The sequence below is a fragment of the Spinacia oleracea genome, chromosome 6, assembly GCF_020520425.1.
Source record: "Spinacia oleracea cultivar Varoflay chromosome 6, BTI_SOV_V1, whole genome shotgun sequence".
NCBI lineage: Eukaryota > Viridiplantae > Streptophyta > Magnoliopsida > Caryophyllales > Amaranthaceae > Spinacia > Spinacia oleracea.
Window position 1 is genome coordinate 31,439,936 of NC_079492.1, and position 18,655 is coordinate 31,458,590.

General features: G+C 37.9%; 1 long non-coding RNA gene across 1 annotated transcript; it reads left to right on the plus strand.

The window, feature by feature from the left end:
* The first annotated feature begins 8,836 nt into the window (after positions 1–8,836).
* On the plus strand, positions 8,837–17,434 carry LOC130462765 (uncharacterized). The gene is made up of 3 exons (XR_008923509.1): positions 8,837–9,065; positions 16,040–16,099; positions 17,186–17,434. It is a non-coding gene; the product is annotated as an uncharacterized lncRNA (long non-coding RNA).
* The last annotated feature ends 1,221 nt before the right edge of the window (positions 17,435–18,655 follow it).

Below are 18,655 nucleotides of genomic sequence, written 5' to 3' on the forward strand. Positions count from 1 at the left end.
GGTGTATTGTATAGATTAATCGGTGCCTTCTGGTTTTAGAGGTGTAATCAATTGCTGTGGTAATTATTTTGCTATTATCTTTTTTCTATTTTAAAAAAAAAGGGTTGCAAAGAGACCCGTCAGGTGTAATAAAGGCTCTCTAGTTATAATAATAAAAAATTCAAAGAGACCCCATATCTAAGATATTAGGTCTTAGTTTGTAAAAAAAAAAATAACAAAGAGACCCCCTATCTATATATGAGGTCTTAACTGCTTTAATAAACAAAAATAAAAATATTCAAAGAGACCTCCTATCCTACTTATTGGGTCTGAACAATTTAAAAAACAGATCTCCCATCTCTAATAAGAGGTCTCTTTCCCTTCTAAATTATTTTCACCAGCTTTTACATAAGAGACCCTCTTTCTTACGTGGGGGGTCTCTAGATTTTAACAAACAGACCCCCGCTCGATGAGGGGGTCTCTTTATCAAAGAGACCTGTGAGATAGAGACCCCTTGAAAGGAGATCTCTTAAGCCATTTTGGAAGGGTCTCTTTGCCCTTTTTGTAGTAGTGGGTGTTGTCTGTAAGCCGAGTCCAGGTTGTCAATGAATTTTTGGACCAATTCTTTTTCTGGAGGCCTATTGATTAGTTGGGCCGCCTGTTCCCTCTATCTAGCAAAGTAGGTCGTGAAACCCTCATTTTTCTTTTTGAAGAGAACTTCCAGCTCGCGCATGGTGACTTGGAAATCCATGTTCGACGAGTATTGCTTGATGAAGATATTGACAAAGTCTTCCCAAGTGGGGAAGAGCTTAGGGTCCTGGTGATAGTACCATTTGAGCGGCACAGGTTTCAAGGACAAAGGAAAGGCAGGTAAATACATGGACTTGTCCACGCCTTTCAAGTTAATGGCATTCACAAAGCTCAGTAGATGATCACGGGGGTTGTCCGTGGCCTTGAACTTTGGTAAGTCAGATGAACTGAACTTTTCTGGTAGTTTGCCAGGAAAAGGTTCAGGATCGAGGGAGAAGTATTTGCTCCCCATGGTTTGCTGTAGGACCATTTTTTCAATCCTCTTCTCGTTATCGAGGTCATTTTTTGCTTGCGCAGCCGCTAAAGCTTCACTTTCCATTTTCAATTGGCCCATAAGTTGGGTCATTTGGACCATCTGGTCTCGCAAATCTTCGATGGACATGTTTGAAGGTGCGAATCGAGGTTGGGGAAGCGGAGATCCTTGAAATGAGGGACGACGGGCGAAGCTTGGAGTCACTAAACCTGATGTTGGCGATGTATCTTCGAGACGCACTAACCGTTGATTCCCTGATCGGCACCAAGTGGCAGGACCAGTCCTAGGCATAAGATAAGCTAAAGTGTAGGTTCCCAAAGTTTCAAGCATTACTTAGTCTAGACTTCGACTCTCTCTATTGGTTTTTTTTCCTCTTTCTTTTATTGGTACATTTTTTGGTTTCTTTTTTGGTCATTCTTTGAATTTTCGAAACACTTGCCCGTGTGACATTCATAGTCATTAGCGTGTTCGGTTTTGGTGCCGAACATTGTCGCCGTAGGAGGCCTATCAACGACACAAAGAGTTATTTATTTTTTCACGAGTCGCTTATGAAATCGAGTGCTTTTCTTACGCCCGCGTAGCAATTCTTTTTACGAACAATTTTTTTTGCTACGTATTTTCCTTTTGCGCGGGCACCGAGGCTGCTGCGCCTGACCAGAAGGCCAAGCAGTAACTTCAGCGCCCAGCTCAGGGCGTGAGAAATTCTGGCGCCCAGCCAGGGGCGTTGAAAATGCGTCCCTGGCTGGTTCTCGTTTTCTGTTCGTGTTACTTTTGTTTATGCGACTTCGATTTGCATGCTTGCCTAATAACGTCCTTTACGCGTTCTGCAGCGTTTGTGGGATTCGTTACAGGCCATCCCGAGCGTCGCTTTTTTGTGGCGATCATTCGGGTTTGCGGAACACGTATTTCGGTATAACTCTTTGGCAAATTAGTCTATGAATGTTTGGGCAATTTTTAAGGTCGTTGGTTTTCTAGGATAGTTTGTCACACACAATCACATTTTCGCTACACATAACTAACATTCATCATGAGAGGATAATAACATGTCATGTAGTTTATGATAAGCTTCTATGGGTAGTTATTTGCGCCTGGCTTGGTACCGCTTCTATCGTAGATCCAACACATGCCCCGGTCGAGGTAGTGTCTTCAACAGACGAATTTCGCTCAAGAGGCCAACCCGCAAGTGCAAGCCAAGGGGGCATGCAGGCGGGAGGGACCTAATGAGCGAGCGATTGGGTTCGGGATAGGTGTACTACCTGCACAAGTACCGAGTGGGCAACATGCGCGGCGTATGCACCCCCCTATTGGCGAAAAAAAAGGTATCCTTAGTCCCAACTCCCGAGGGAGCCGAGATTCGTTATGCGGTTCTGCCCGTTCACATTAATATGCTGATTTTCAGGTCGTCCCAACTTGATGGGGAAATAAACGCGGGGTAGGATCGTTTCACCCTTCGGCTATTTTGATTACCTACAAGCACGAGTATTTCCTTCACTATCCCCAGTGGAGTCGCCACTGTGAGGGGGTCGAAAAAGCACGAGGCTAATGCGTGACCTCGTCCCTCGTGGGTGTGACGATTCTTTTTATTCAATCAAGTGCAATTGGATTTCCTGTGAGTTTACACCCAATTGACTAGTAATATAGGAGTCGCCATTCAGTTTTTAACAACAATGAGAAAAACTGACAAAACCCGGTTATCGTGACATAAAGGGAGTGCAATTATGTTTGACCACGACGGCCGTAGGTTCCCTTGTGATCCCTGGTGTGGGGATCTCTCAACATACACCCGCAAGGTAGAGATTGAGGGTTCGGGGGACTGTAACTACCGAGAGGAGTACTCGCTCGTCGATAACTCCAGAGGCAGGATATCTTTACTAGCTCAGCATAAATAATTGAAGGGACATGCGTTAACTATTAAACTAATCTGAGTTGGTTTTAGCAATATGCAACATATAATACTAGATCGATCGCGATTATCTGATTTATATTGCATTAAGGGACCTAGCATGATAATCCAATTTCCCAAAAATATTATATTTGTTAGGCGTGATAGAACAATCAGATTTAGTTAGTTTAACAGTTCATAAAAAGGGCGAGGAAAGCAATTAAATCATCGAAAAGGGACACATTAATTACGACGCACCCTTGAGAGGTGCGTCACGGTTCTCAGAAAACTAACCACTTTGACTTTGCTATTTCTCCTTTTTATTTAACGAATGTCAATTATGGGACAGGATACGTTCTGTTCGATTTATGGATCGATTGCGACAGAACGCGTGAACAATTTCGCAGCGTGAGGCTTAGGCTAGGGGTTGGAGTCAATACTCAGAATATGAATTGTGTGTGTTCTTTTCACGTCGAATTTGGGGTTGTATTTATAGGGAAGAGTTTGTGGAAAGATAGAATTGCAGAGCCCTAATCCACAAAGAATTAGGGAAAACACGTACCCGGGTATTTTCAGCGCCCAGGCCTGGGCGCCGAAGATTTCGGCGCCCAGAGCCAGGCGTTGAAAATAGGGTCTGGGCTGTTTTCTTAGTCAGATTCGAATTCCTGAAATCCGTAGTGTTTGAGACTTAATCGAGTCTTTTAGTGCGTATCAATTTCATGAAGGAATCCGTCTGGGCCCGTTACGAACTCTAGGCTCGTTAGGATTTTAATTAATACGTAACTCTTATTTCCGAATCATATTAGGAATAGGATTCTCGCAGTTTTCTATCTCAATTAGGATTTATGTTGGAGTGCTACACCTAATTCTGACAGGTTTCTATCTTTTATGACTTGCCACTTTTAGAAGCTACCCTTTATGGCAGTTACTATTTTTAGCAGGTTTCCATAAATAGCAGGTTTCGGGTGAAATGAAAAGGGGAATTGAGATTCGTTATTTTATAGGAGATGCGTTGTCAAGTGGAGATTTACGCTTTCATCATCGAACCTTCCCTTTCGGGAATGGGGACAAATGTAGGTGTCTACAAAGTTCTTAGAGTTGTTCCTATTTGGGTGAAGCTGCCTAATCTTCCTTTGACTTGTTGGGGTTCAGATTCTCTTAGTAGGATAGGTAGTCTTATTGGAACTCCCCTATTTGCTGATGAATGCACCACTTATCAGCAGAGAATTTCCTTTGCCAGAATTTTGATTGAAACTGATGTTACTAGGGAGTTACCAAAGACTGTGAGTATGCAGGAGTGTGCAGGGGTCTCTTTTGAGCAGAAAATTGTGTATGAATGGCTACCTGCCTACTGTAAGAATTGTAAGGTGGTTGGGCATGTGTGTGGGGGGAAAGGCAAGAACACCACTAGATTTAAGCCAGCTACACATGTTCAGAAGAAAGTAACCCAGATTTGGAAACCTAAACAGACTGAACAGATCAAGCATGTTGAGCATACCATAGAGGGTGAAGGTCCTATTGATGGTGCTGACTTAATGCCACAGCTTGATGTTACTATCACTCCTATTGTGCCTGTTTAAGATGATGGTTGGAGAGTGGTGTCTAGGAGGAAAGGGAATGCTAAGAGTCCAGTGAGAAGTGTTGGGTTAGCCCAAGTTCACAAAAGGGCAACTAGTGAGCTCATTGAGGAGAGTGGGGGAATGGAGGGGGATTCAAATGTTGTAACATGATTATATGCACCTGGAATGTTAAGGGTATGAATGACCCCTCTAAAGTAGGAGAAATAAGAAGGTTTACGCAGCAAAATAATGTGAGTATTGTTGCTTTAATTGAAACTAAAGTCAAAGAAAGTAATGTAAAGAAAGTTCAGAATAAATTTGGGTCTGTGTGGAGGTGGGAAACTAACTATTCTCACTCCCCAAGAGGGAGAATCTGGTTGGGATGGAAGCATGCAGCTGTTACTTTACATATAACTTGTGTCACAGAATAATTGATTCACGCTTGTGTTGTTGATAAGAAGGGTGATTTCAGTTCTGCTCTCACAGTTGTGTATGGTCTTCATTCAGTTGATACTAGGAGACCTTTATGGACTTCTTTGGTTCAGTTACATCAGCATGTGGTAGGGCCTTGAGTCATTATGGGTGATTTCAACTCTACTCTTCTTTCTGGTGATAGGCACAATGGTAGTTATGTAACTCAAGCTGAAACAAAGGATTTTGAGGAATGTCTTGATCACACTGGTCTTACTGAACTAAAAAGTTGTGGTAATTACTTTTCTTGGAGCAATAAGGGGCAAGGTGACAGAAGGATTAGCTCTAGAATTGATAGAGCTCTAGGAAATGTTGACTGGGACACTAAATTTACTGATGCAGTGGTGGATTATTTAAACCCAGGGTTATCAGACCATTCTCCTCTTGTTATGACTTGTGGTTCTTCTAGTGTTGGTGGTGGGAGACCTTTCAAATTCTTTAACTATATGGCTGAGCATGACAAGTTTCTGGATTTTGTGAAAAAGGGATGGGAGATGAATTGTCAAGGTACTTCTATGTTTGAGATCTGGTCTAGATTAAAAAAGGTTAAACAAGAGTTAAAGGCATTGCATCCTCAGGAGTTTGCTAGAATTGAAGAAAGGATTGATAAGATTAGAGAGGGTCTAAAAGAAGTTCAGTCTCAATTGGCTACTGATCATCTGGATGTGGATTCGCATGAAGCTGAGAAGAACCTTGTTCTTAAATTGAAGAAGTTCTTGAATGTTCAAGAAATTGCATACAGGCAAAAGTCTAGAATTCAATGGCTTCATGCAGGAGATTCAAACTCTAAGTTATTCTTTAGTGCTATGAAGGAAAGATAAAACAGGAATAGCATTGATCTATTGTATGATGGTTCAGGAAAGAAATTGGAGAAACTTGATGATATTAAAGCTGCAATAAGTTCATTTTATAAGGAGCTTATTGGCACTGCTGCTTCTAGTTTAACTGGTATTGATGTTCAGATGGTAAGGAAAGGGAAGCAACTTTCAGCTGATGATGCAAAACGCCTAGTTAGACCTACTACAAATGATGAGATTGATGCAGCTGTGAAAGGGATTGATGTAAACAAGGCTCCTAGTCTTGATGGGTTCAACAGCCTATTTTTTCTCAAAGCTTGGGATGTGATCAAAGAAGACATGTATGCTGCAGTAAAGGAATTCTTTAGTTCAGGAGTAATGTTGAGACAGGTGAACAACACTTCAGTAACTTTAATTCCAAAATTCCAAAATGCTTCTAGTGTTAAGGATTTCAGACCAATTGCATGTTGTTCAGTGGTCTATAAAATCATCTCAAAAATTTTGACTTCCAGGATGCAGGGGGTGATTAGTAATGTGGTCAACTGTGCTCAAGCAGGGTTTATCCCTGGAAGGAATATTTCTGATAATGTTTTGCTAGCTTGTGAGTTGATTAAAGGTTATTCTAGGAAATATATCTCTCCCAGATGCATGCTGAAAGTTGATCTCAGGAAAGCTTATGACTCTCTAGAGTGGCCTTTTCTTCAAGCTATTCTTGGTGAATTGGGTTTCCCCTCTAAGTTCATTTGGTGGATTATGCAATGCCTGAACACAGTTTCTTACTCTGTGCTAATTAATGGGATACCTACTACTCCCATTCCTGCAAAGAAATGGTTAAGACAGGGAGCTCCCATGTTTCCTTATCTGTTTGCTATTGGCATGGAGTATTTGTCCAGATGTCTTTCTTCTTTGAGTACGGATTCTAGATTCAAGTTCCATCCTAGGTGTAAGGAAGTAGAGCTCACTCATATGATGTTTGAAGAGGACCTACTAATGTTTGCTAGGGGTGATCTTAATTCTGTTGATGCTATCTTTAGAGCTTTCAGTAAGTTTTCTGCTGCCTCTGGCCTCCATGCAAGCAAATTTGCAGAAGAGTGAAGTGTATAGCTGGTGTTTCTGATCATATGGCTCAACTTATGGTGGATAAGTTGGGGATTCCTAAAGGAAGCTTTCCTGTTAAGTATCTGGGTGTGCCCCTCACTACAAGAAAGCTTAGCTACACTGAATGTAAACCTCTCATTGAAAAAAATGTGGCAAGAATTAAATGTTGGTCAGCAAGGATGCTCTCTTATGCTGAAAGGCTGCAACTGATCAAATCTGTGCTTTTTGGTATTCAACTCTACTAGTGTCAGATTTTTGTCTTACCAAAAAAAGTCATGAAAGAGATTCAGAGAATCTGTAGGTGTTTTTTGTGGACTGGTTCTGATGCTGTTTAAAAGAACGCTCCTATTGATTGGGATCAGTTGTGTTTGCCTAAGAGTAGTGGTGGTTGGAGTGTGAAGGACTTACTATTTGGAACAAAGCTGTTGTTCTGAAACACTGTTGGGCACTCTCTTTGAAGCAGGACAGGCTGTGGGTTAAGTGGATAAATGTTTACTATATTAAAGCTAGTAACTTCTGGACCATGCCTATTCTAAATGGCCTTACTTGGTCATTGAGGAAAATTTGGCAAGGTAGGGATATGTTCTCTCATCAGAGTGGTTTAGATCAATTTGTTGTTGTAGGAAAGTTCAAAATCCAGTAATCGTATAGATTCTTGCATGATGGATCAGAGGTGACCCTGTGGAGTGGAGGAGAATTGTTTGCAATAGTAAAGCTAGACCTAAAAGCACCTTTATTGTTTGGCTTGCAGTACAAAATAGGCTGCCAACTAAAGACAGGCTCATCAGTTGGAATATTAGCATGCATAGTACTTGTGTACTTTGTCAGCTGCAGGATGAATCTCTAAGCCACCTGTTCTTCCAGTGTAGCTATTCCTTTCAGCTTTGGACCAGTGTTATGCAGAAACTTGTAATCAGTAGAGGTGTTTTACCTTGGAAGGATGAAGTGAGATGGGCTGCAAAGAAAAGCAGAAGCTGCAGACAGAAGGATAGCAAGTGTAGCATTGCATTTGTGGAAGTTGTTTATGCAATTTGGATCCAGAGAAATGCTAAAATTTTTAGGAATCATCTTGATCCTGTTTCAGTTGTAGCAAATAGAGTGCTGTTTTGTGTTTTTTGTAGAGCTAAGTAAGTTGTTCTTAGTTTGTTGGAGTGTTTTTGTGTGACACTGGTGTTAGGGTGTATGGTTGACAATGTTTCTTTCTGATTTGGTAAATAAAATTCTAACTATTTGCCAAAAAAAAAAAAAATCAGATACGTTAAAAGGTGAATATAATACACCTATTAATTATCTTATTCAGACTTATCTGAAATTACTAGAGCTTATCGATCTCAACTTACTTTTCATGAAATAAGTAAAAATCTATAACTATAACAGGCCATGCTTACATCAAATTTGTACATATGTACGTTAACCGAGTAATAACTATAATTTTAGCAATAAACAAATAAAATTATTTATGCTGTGCAATACTCCGTATTACTTACCTATTAAGGTGAACAAAACACTATCTTTATAAAACCGTAGTAATTATATGTAAAATATTAAGAATTTGTGTCATAGTATTGATGATTTGATTGTTTTTTCCATAGTGACCAATCTTTACAAATGAAATCCAAATATCTCAAACATGGAAATTCAAATATTGTTGGTGAAACTTAGTCTTACATATCTTTTCAAACGATTACTCACTTGAATTTATTTGAACTTATTTGAACTTTTTTTTAATTATACTTCGAACTTGGGTAGCCCTTTATAAAATTTATTGATTTTGACTAGATTCTTTTTTATCATTAAAACTGATTTTTAGTGGTTGTACACTAATTTTTAGTGATTGAAAACTAATTTTTACTTGTAATAACTTATAATTATTACCATTCTTTTATTATTGTAATTAAAACCAATTATTTTACCATCTATTTTTAAACAACTTTTAAAAACATAACTTTTTAGCTAGTTTTAATTTTGGCGGACTTTCCAAAAAATTAGCGCCTAAAGCTTAAATTTTAAAAAATAAATTAAAAACTCCAAAAAAAAAAACGAAGGGAAATAACTGACACACAAGCGTAAAGCCCTAGGAGCAGCTTTCTCACAATCTCACCGCCTTTATCAAGCTCGTTGTCTTCTCCCCCGCTCCTCCCCGCCTTCTCCTTCCTCATCCCGTTCTCTCACGCCGTGGAATCATCAGGCACCGGCGCTCATTACCACCGACACAGGTACATTATCTCGTCCTTTTGTTAAACGTTACTCTATTGATTGCCCCCCATTTCAGTTGTTTTTACACAAATTCGCCATTTTTTTTATTCAACTAGAATATTGATATGTAGTTTTATTGTTTATATCTTCCGTAGTTGTTTCCTCAGTTCTTAAATTTTCTTCAAAATCTCTCGAATAGTTATTTGATTGACTGTTGTGTTTCAATGTTTTAATTCATAAGAAATCCCTAATATTCTTGTCGATTGATTTTTGTTTGTCCATTTATAGTTACTCCGTATTTGTTTGATTGTTGTTTGTCGATATTTTTATCGAACTAAAAAATTTATTTGATTACTTTATATATTAACTAAAGTGTCAGAGTGTTCCTTTAGCCTCATGCTCATTTGCACATTTATTTGAGATGTTTTCTTATTTTAATTTGGGTATTGATTGGTGATTTTGAATCCTCTGCAAAATGAGCACTCGCTATATATATTGACCAAACCAGCTGAATCAATAAAATCCTTAAATTGAGTAGAGTGAGAATCTGTGACTTTTGTTGTATATTATCCTAGCTATCAGCGATGGTGAATTCATTAACGATCTTCATCCCATTATATGGAGATTCAAGTGTACATATATACATCATCCATTGAAGGGTGGGGATTTGTGTTGATATTTGTAGCATCAGATGCCTTCTTTATTTGGTCTGTTGGTCTTTTTATGGTACTTGCTTGATATTTTCCGAAGGGAAGACATTCCAAAACTCCTAGAGTACATTACCAAGCATGTAGATGAATAGGTTCACTTCAGATAATGTGTTTCTACTGAGGGCATGCTTGGATTGGGTGTAATGGGTTATGGGGTAATAAAAGTCAAATCACCTTAATAAAAGGCCAATGAAGGTGAATTGAGGTGGTTGCAAGGAGGATGGTGTGGTGGTATTGTGATGAGAAGTTGTGGTAGTGGTGGTGTTGTGAGGAGAAGGGAGGAAGGGAGGGAGTTATTACCCCAAATGAGGGTAATAATCACCCTAGTGGGAGGTGGGTAAATATTCCCTCCATAATAAGGGTATTTGTTCCCCCTTTTATTTTCTTCTTTCCAACACTGGCTTAATTTCTTTGCCACCACTTCATCTTCTCATCATCACCTTCAATTACCTTATATTTTTTAGTTTGACTTTTATTACCCCCTTAATGTATTACCCTCAATCCAAGCATGCACTTCATGGTAAAGGCGGATTTAGCATCCAAGTAGCGGGCGAGCAACTCTGTTGGAATACGTTATGAGGTGGTGCACCAAGAGTTTAGGGTGGTGATATAGGGTGTTACAGTTAATTTTTTCTAAATTGTTATGAGGACATGTATATATTTTAAATTTTGTACTATGTAACATAGTAAAATTTGTGATTGTGAAATGTAATCTCTCTATTAATATAAATAAAGTGCTGCCATTTTGAAATGGGAGATTATTTTAGTTTCTCGTTAATATTTTTTTTACAATATTCGAAATTATACAATTCAATTCATTTAGTTTCTAATAAAAAAAGATTTTTTTTTTTTTTTTTTAAGCAAGGATAGAGAACGGTTATCGGTATTAACAGTTTTCTTTGTAGAAGAATATACAGATTTTTCATGAAATACCCCTGAGTTTTGGCGTAATTCACCAAATGCCCCCCGACTTTCAGAAATTCACCAAATGCCCCTCACAAATGAGTTAATACCCAAAATACCCTTACTAATGACGCGCCGTTAGTCATCCGTTAGCCTAATTTTCAAATTCACCAAATACCCCTATTTAATACTTATTTCACCAAATACTCATATTCTGAAACTTAATTCACCAAATATCCATAACTTAAAATTACCCATTTTGATGCTCAACGGCTAGTTTTGTGTTTGAAAATTAGTCGTTACTTATTGTTTGCGTATAAATACCCCTTTTCTGACTGTTTATTGTGGTTTTCGTATTGTTTTGTTAATTTCATATAATTTTTGTCATGAATTTTCTTTAAAATCATCATCCACACCCATAAATCTACATATGTAAGAGTCCCAAACAAATTATATTATCGTGGGAGGAAATTTTCCATCCAAAGCTCTGACACAACACTCAATAAATTTCAATTATGTATCCAATAAGTTCAGGCCTCATTCAGTAAAGACAACGCACCTTAGGTGAGAAAAAGGCCAAAAAAAAAACAATTTTCAATGAAATCTTATGTGAGTGAAGTTGAAGTAATTCAATTTTAAAGCTAACACCTTAATTTTCTTATTGTCCGAATGGTGAAGAGACTAGGAAATCAAGTTAAATAACGTATTAATTTTTATCACAACCTCGATTTCAAACTTGGATTCAAGATGTGAAAATCTTGAGTTTGGAGGCAAATCTTTGTCCCAAGATTCATGTTTTCTCACTGGTACATGAGTTTGGAACATACCTTAGTTTCATTTCTTTTTCTTGTTCCCTCAAATACAAAAATAGACATTTGTCCATAAAATTTGTATCACCATGTCAATAGAACCTATCTCAAAAGAAAAGTGGGAAAACCTTTCTGCTTCGACTGTAAGATTGAGAGAAAGTTAGGAGATGGAAGAAAGGTGTTAGGAGGCAGTAGAGACAGGAGACAAAAAGGGAGTCAACGTTAAATAGGTGGCATGGAAGCGACAGGAGCCGAGGTAGCTGAAACATACATGAGAAACATTGCTTGGTCACATAAAGAATAAGATACAAAAGCAATAGCCATTTTCTAGAAAAGTTACGGCCTTTTGAGGTGTTTTAGGAGTATTTTTTGTTTTAGTGTTGTATCGGAGCTTCAGATTGAGTGTTATATCAGAGATTCATATGGCAAATTTTCTCCCACAATAACATAATTTGTTTGGGACTCTTACATATATATGTGGACTCATTGGGTGTGGATGATGATTTTGAAAGAAAACTGATGACAAAAATGATGTGAAGTTAACAAAACAATAGGAAAACTACAATAAACAGTCAGAAAAGGGGTATTTATAAGCAAACAAGCAACGGCTAATTTTCAAACACATAAACTAGTCGTTGAGCATCAAAATGAGTAATTTTAAGTTATGGATATTTGGTGAATTAAGTTTCAGAATAGAGATATTCGGTGAAATAAGTATTAAAATAGGGGTATTTGGTGAATTTGAAAATTAGGTTAACGGAAGACTAACGGCGCGTCATTAGTAAGGGTATATAGGGTATTAAGTCATTTGTGAGGGGTATTTGGTGAATTTCTGAAAGTCGAGGGGCATTTGGTGAATCACGCCAAAATTCGAGGGTATTTCATGAAAAATCCGTAAATAGTACGGTTGGGTTTGCTAACCGTTTCCAATCTCTTCTTCAATTTCTTATTTAATGAAAGGAATAAAGAATGGTCCTCTATGACAACCGTACTCTATGGCTGTGCATATAAAGCCCCCATCCACCCGTTTTATAAACTTTATAGCGCGCTGAGTTGAAGAACGCCTCTAAGGCGTCCTATAAAGCCTATTTCGACAGTACTCTTTGCCCTTTTTTGATATATATATATATATATATATATATATATATGTATATATATATATATATATATATATATATATATATATATATATATATATATATATATACATATATATATATATATATATATATATATAGATCAAATACTATGATCTAGATATTCAATACCATGAGGGAAAAGCCAATGTAGTTGCGGATGCTTTGAGTAGGAAATCAAGCCATAGTGTGAATGCGTTAGTAGTTGCTAACGAGTTGTGCAAGGATATACAACGATTGAATCTGGAGATAGTGAATGGTGAATGTCTGGAAGGGATGATGAATGCCTTAACTATCCAACCATCAGTGTTTGATGAGATCAAAGAGAATAAGGCTGGAGATGTTAAGCTAGAGCGAATAAAGGAAAAGGTTTCGCAAGGAAAAGAGACGGACTTTAAGATCCACGAGGATGGAATTTTGAGGTACAAAGGACGGTGGTGTGTGCCTCAAAAGTGTGGTGAACTGAAAGAGAAGTTGATGAAAGAAGGTCACAATACGCCGTATTCTGTTCACCCGGGTGGTGACAAATTGTATAAGGATCTGAAGAAGATATATTGGTGGCCAAGAATGAAGAATGAAGTGGCTGAATTCGTGGCAAGATGCTTTACTTGTCAAAAGGTTAAGATTGAGCATAGGAGACCTCAGGGAAAGGTCAAACCTTTAGAAATTCTGAGTTGGAAATCGGATTGTATCTCAATGGACTTCGTCACTTGCTTATCCAAGTCGAAAAGTGGAAATGATACAATTTGGGTAGTAGTGGATAGGTTGACTAAGTCGGCAGTGTTTATACTAATGAAAGAAACCTGAAAAATGGAACAACTTGCCAAAGCCTACATCAAGTATGTAGTGAGACTACATGGAGTTCATAAATATATCATATCAGATAGGGATTCTAGGTTCCTTTCGAATTTCTGGAAGAGCGTACAGAAGAACTTTGGTACGACATTGAAAATGAGTACAGCGTTCCATCCAGCCACAGATGGACCAACCGGAAGGACTATCCAAACCCTAGAGGATATGCTTAGAGCTTGTGTGATAGATTTCCTAGGTGGATGGGAAGATAGGCTAGACCTGATTGAGTTTTCATACAATAATAGCTATCATGTAAGTATTGGAATGGCACCATTTGAAGCCTTGTATGGGAGAAAATGCAGAAGTCCCTTATGTTGGAGTGATATTAGTGAAACCGTTGTATTAGGTCCCCAAATTATAGAGGACACAATGAACCAAGTTAGGACTATTCAATCCAAAATTCAAGCCGCGCAAGGTCGTCAAAAGAGTTATGCAGACTTGAAACGTAGGGATGAAGATTTCCAAGTAGGCGAAAAGTGTTGCTGAAGGTTTCACCAATGAAGGGTGTAATGAGATTTGGGAAGAAAGGAAAGCTAAGCCCAAAGTACATAGGCCCATATGAAATCCTAGAACGGATAGGGAAGGTAGCATATAGACTTGCTTTACCCATGGACTTCCATAGAGTGCACAATGTATTCCATATATCTCAGTTGAGAAAGTATGTCCCGGATAAGTCGCATGTGTTGCAACCGAAGACCATAGAATTGGACCAAAGCTGAACTTTTGAGGCAACACCAATCAAAATCCTAGACAGTAAAGTGTGTAGTACGCGAACTAAGGATGTTAAGATTGTCAAAGTGTTATGGTCTAATCAAGAGTTAGAATAATCTACCTGGGAAGCCGGGGACGAAATGAGAAAGAAATATCCTGAGATTTTTCCCGAGGTTAGTTGAGTTACGGGGCCGTAACTCGTTTTTTTAAGGGGGTAGAGTGCGGTAGGGTTTCGCGCTTTTTATCTTATTTTCCCTTATTTTATGCCTAAATTAGTGCTTTTTAGTGAAGTTTCACTTTATATTGTCATGTTGAATTACTTAAAGAGTACAACAACTAAAAACTTTTGCAAGAAAACGCATTAAAGTATCATACAATCTCAAGTTTTAATTTTCAAATTGTAATTTTCGTGCCTAAGTATCGGGACGAAACTTATTTTAAGGAGGGTAGACTGTAATACCTCGTATTTTAGGAACTTATAAATATATTTTATTAAATTTATAAAGTTTTTTATGAATTTGATTACATTTAATATGATTTAAATGTATTTTATTTTAAATAATTTGATTATTATTATTTATGAAAACCGGATTTATTAAATAAATTAAATGAATTTATTATCTCATTCGTTCAGGAATTTATTGGGTCATGTTTAAATACATTCCGAGCCCAACCCAATTCCGTTGGTGAACTTTTAAGCATTTAATTCTAATTAAACCCAAACATCAAGCCCAACTCGATTTCCTAAAACCTAAGCCCACAAGGAATGGGAAAGCTATAAATATAACCCTCCCTCACAATTGATCTCCTTCACAAAAATCAGAAATTTCATTAATCCTCTCTCTCCTCCTCTGTGATATCTCCTCTTTGTTCTCGTCTCCCCGCACCCGCACACTAGCCGAGCATCACTCCTCGCTGTGCCTCGTGCCCTCGCCCCTCGCCCCTTGCGAGCCGCTCGTGCCTCTCACACAGCGCACTGCTCACCAGCGACCCTTGCTTTCTCGCTCTCTCTCGCCTTCGCTCGCGCACAGGAACGCCTAGCGTGCTGCTACGTGGTACTGTTGTTTTTGCGTCAAGCGACGAGCTCCCAGCCCAGCCTAGCCGACGCCTCGCCTCGCTGCTTCCCTCGTACACGCGTGCCTCACCCTCACTCGTTGATGCTCTCTCGTGCGCGCTAACCCGATGCTCGTGCGTTGTGTGTTCGTTGCTGCTGTACCGCACACGACACACCCCCTTGTGTGTTCGTGTGTGGTTTGTGTTCTGTATACTCCGTATATTTTAGCCCCTTTGCGCCCAATCACATTAATTTCGTGATGGCACGGTGCAATTGGCCGGTTTGGTATATTTCTTTTCTTCCTTACCTATTCTATTTCAATATCGTATTCTAAAATTATAATATTATTTTTGATTTTGATTATTAAATTGCTGGAAATGGTTATGAACACCGTATTGTTATGTTTTTCGCATTTGAATTCATGAGGATGATTTTGATTATATAAACTATTATTTTCAGATTTAATAATTAATTAAAGTGTCAATTGTTATGACCAAAACATGATTTTTATGATTGTTTATTGCGAAAGTTTTAATCCCAACTTAATAGGCAACCGATTTACATAATTTAATGTCAATTTAAATTATGGGAATCAACTAAATTTTTCAGATTTATTATAAGGCCCTAAAGTGTTGGTTTTAATGATTTTTAAGGTCAAAAGTCAATGTTTTTGTACTAGGACTTGAATTGACCAATTGAGACTATTAATTTAATAAAGTACGATTAATTCCTAATTAAAACAACGGTTTTAGAATCTATAAAAGTTGCTGGAAATTTAGTAAACATGGATAATGATTAAGTTCCTTATTTTAATTATAGGAGGTGATTTCTAGCTTTGAATCGTGATTCGCAAAGTGGCCCCGTACTTAGGTATTCAAGGTACGTACATGACTAGGGTTACCACCTATCCCATGAGGATTATGTGATGTTTATTGGTTGTGAATCATGTGGATTCGAAGTGTTGTGAATTCATGTTTGATGTGTGAACAAGCATGTTATGAGTTATTATTGCTTTACGAAGCCTTGTGACTAATCATTTTGTGATATTTAATAATCGTTGAATTATGTCAAGAATGTTGTTCAAGTTTAGATGCATGTTTGAGTGTTTAACATGCAAGTTTATGTTTATGCTATTGTACGGAATGTCTAGCATACTTTAAGCCAGGTGGTTATGCCGCAATGCATTATTTTATCCTACCGCCGTGTAGAGTATGTTTGGGAAGTCTATGTGAATTGAACTAAGGACTATTCGTGCTATGGGCACACCCCGCTTGTTAACTGGCAATGTTGGGTTATTCAACAGTATTTTGAGAAGGAAAAATGGGAGTAATATCACTTGAGTCCTATGTTTGATCACAAGTCCTAAAGGATTAAAATGAAGTGTTAATGTTTGATTGATTGCTTTGTTGTTGAGTCATGAGTCGCCTTGTACATAAGATATTAATTAACGTAAAGTGCAACTCGGAATAAACTTCAAAACTCTTGTAACGTATATACCTTGAGTATGAACAATGGGGGGAGTCTTCCTGGAAAACTTGTACTCCTTGAATGATACAAGACGTTGTTTCATTCTTTCTTTTTATGCTTTTATGCACTGGAATTCCGTCAGTACGACTGTCGGTAGGAGTCCGACTCTTTATTATTTTGGTGTATGGTTGGCTCCCATCACCCTTTTCTTTCTTTTTGAGGATACTTTCTTTTACCCGTTCGAAGCTACTTCTTAAATTAAACTGTGAGTCAAGAGTCGTGTCAAGGGTCGTGTCTTGTCTCCATGTTTCCTTGTTATTAAATGGCTTTTGCATGTGGGTTATTATTTCGTTCAGTGAAGCATGTTATGATAGAATGTTATTCTAGCTTGTTCGTACTCAGCTTTTGCTGACTTCGTGCTTTATGTATTTCGTTCATGGCCTTTGCCTTAATGAACCTATGATTATCCACCATTGCATTTGCGTTGTTGGGGAGTAGAATCTTTATAAACAGGTTTGTAGAGATAACTTGCGGCTGAAGTTATCATGAGAATTGTGTGAGAGATTATGTTTTCTCTTCCCTACTTTATAAACTCTACAATTAATTTCCATGTCATGACTATAAACTTTATGTAAAAGTTAGTTAATGGATTTCTAAACTATTTAATGTTTGGTTTTGGGCCTTAATGGTTCCAAGTTGTTTAATGACCATTAACTTTTTATTTATTACTTTTGAAAGTTAGTTAAATTCTGCTGCGTAATTCTGGTAAATAGCCTTAGCCGTTATCACGGTGGCGGTAATATCTTGGTAATTTTTTCATATTAGTCGGAAATGGGAATTATCAGGGTATTACACCGAATTTCAATCTCATCCACGGTTTTATCTTTTTTAAGAATACTAGCTGTAGTGCAACTCTCGTATTTTCTTATCAAGGATCAATCATAATGCAATGCAATAACTTGAAATCTATCTTATATAGTTACTAAACCGAGAAGCGGTTAAGCATGGAATTTACTATAAATAGCAGTTACTAAAAATGAAAATGGCTTTTGGGATAGTCAGTCAGTCATAGATTGTTTGTCGCATACTTAGAAAGGCATAGACAACCAGTGTTTGGTTTGATCATCGAACACACCTCTTCGAGCCTAGGGACAAATGTAGGTGTCTACAATCAACAACAATAAATAAATAGGGGGGGATAGGATCACCTTGGCGTAAACGTCTAGATAACATCCCAAGAAATCTATCCATTAATCTTGAATGCAAATAAAACACACTAGATAGGAAGTCCATAATTCTTTGTACCCACTTATCAACACAACCCAACTTATACATCACCTTATCCTGAAAAATCCACTCAAACCCGTAGTATGCCTTTTTCATGTCCAATTTCAGAGCTACGGACCCCTCATTACCCTCACCCTTCCTTTTCAAAGAGTTGAAAATTTCAAAAGCAACCAGTGCATTTTCTATTATCAGTCTCAAAAAACTATGTTTCACATATATAATATTACCCAGAAACGACTTTAATTTATTTGTCATAGTTTTTGAGATGTTTTTTATAAAACATTGCAGCAACATATATGCATAAATTCCATAATGCGCTTTAGATTTAGACATTTTGGGATTAAGACCTACAAATATTGTTTACCATAGTTAAGTCCACCTATCCACGCCACCATTGCCTTACAAACATGATTATATCACTACTGTGAATTTTTTTTGAAGAAATAGAGCATGAATGTACCGTACATCCGTGCCTGGGGCCTTATTTGGATGCATTTGAAACAACGTAACTTTTATATCTTTATCAGTAGCCTCCGTGTCAAGAATAACGTTCATATCCTCTGTCATTACACACTACATACCAGCCATAGCTTCCTCAAACTCAAGTGGGACATCAGAAGAGAAGGAGTGCTAAAGTAAGATGAAACCATAGACTCCAAATCATCCTTTTTAGAGCATCAT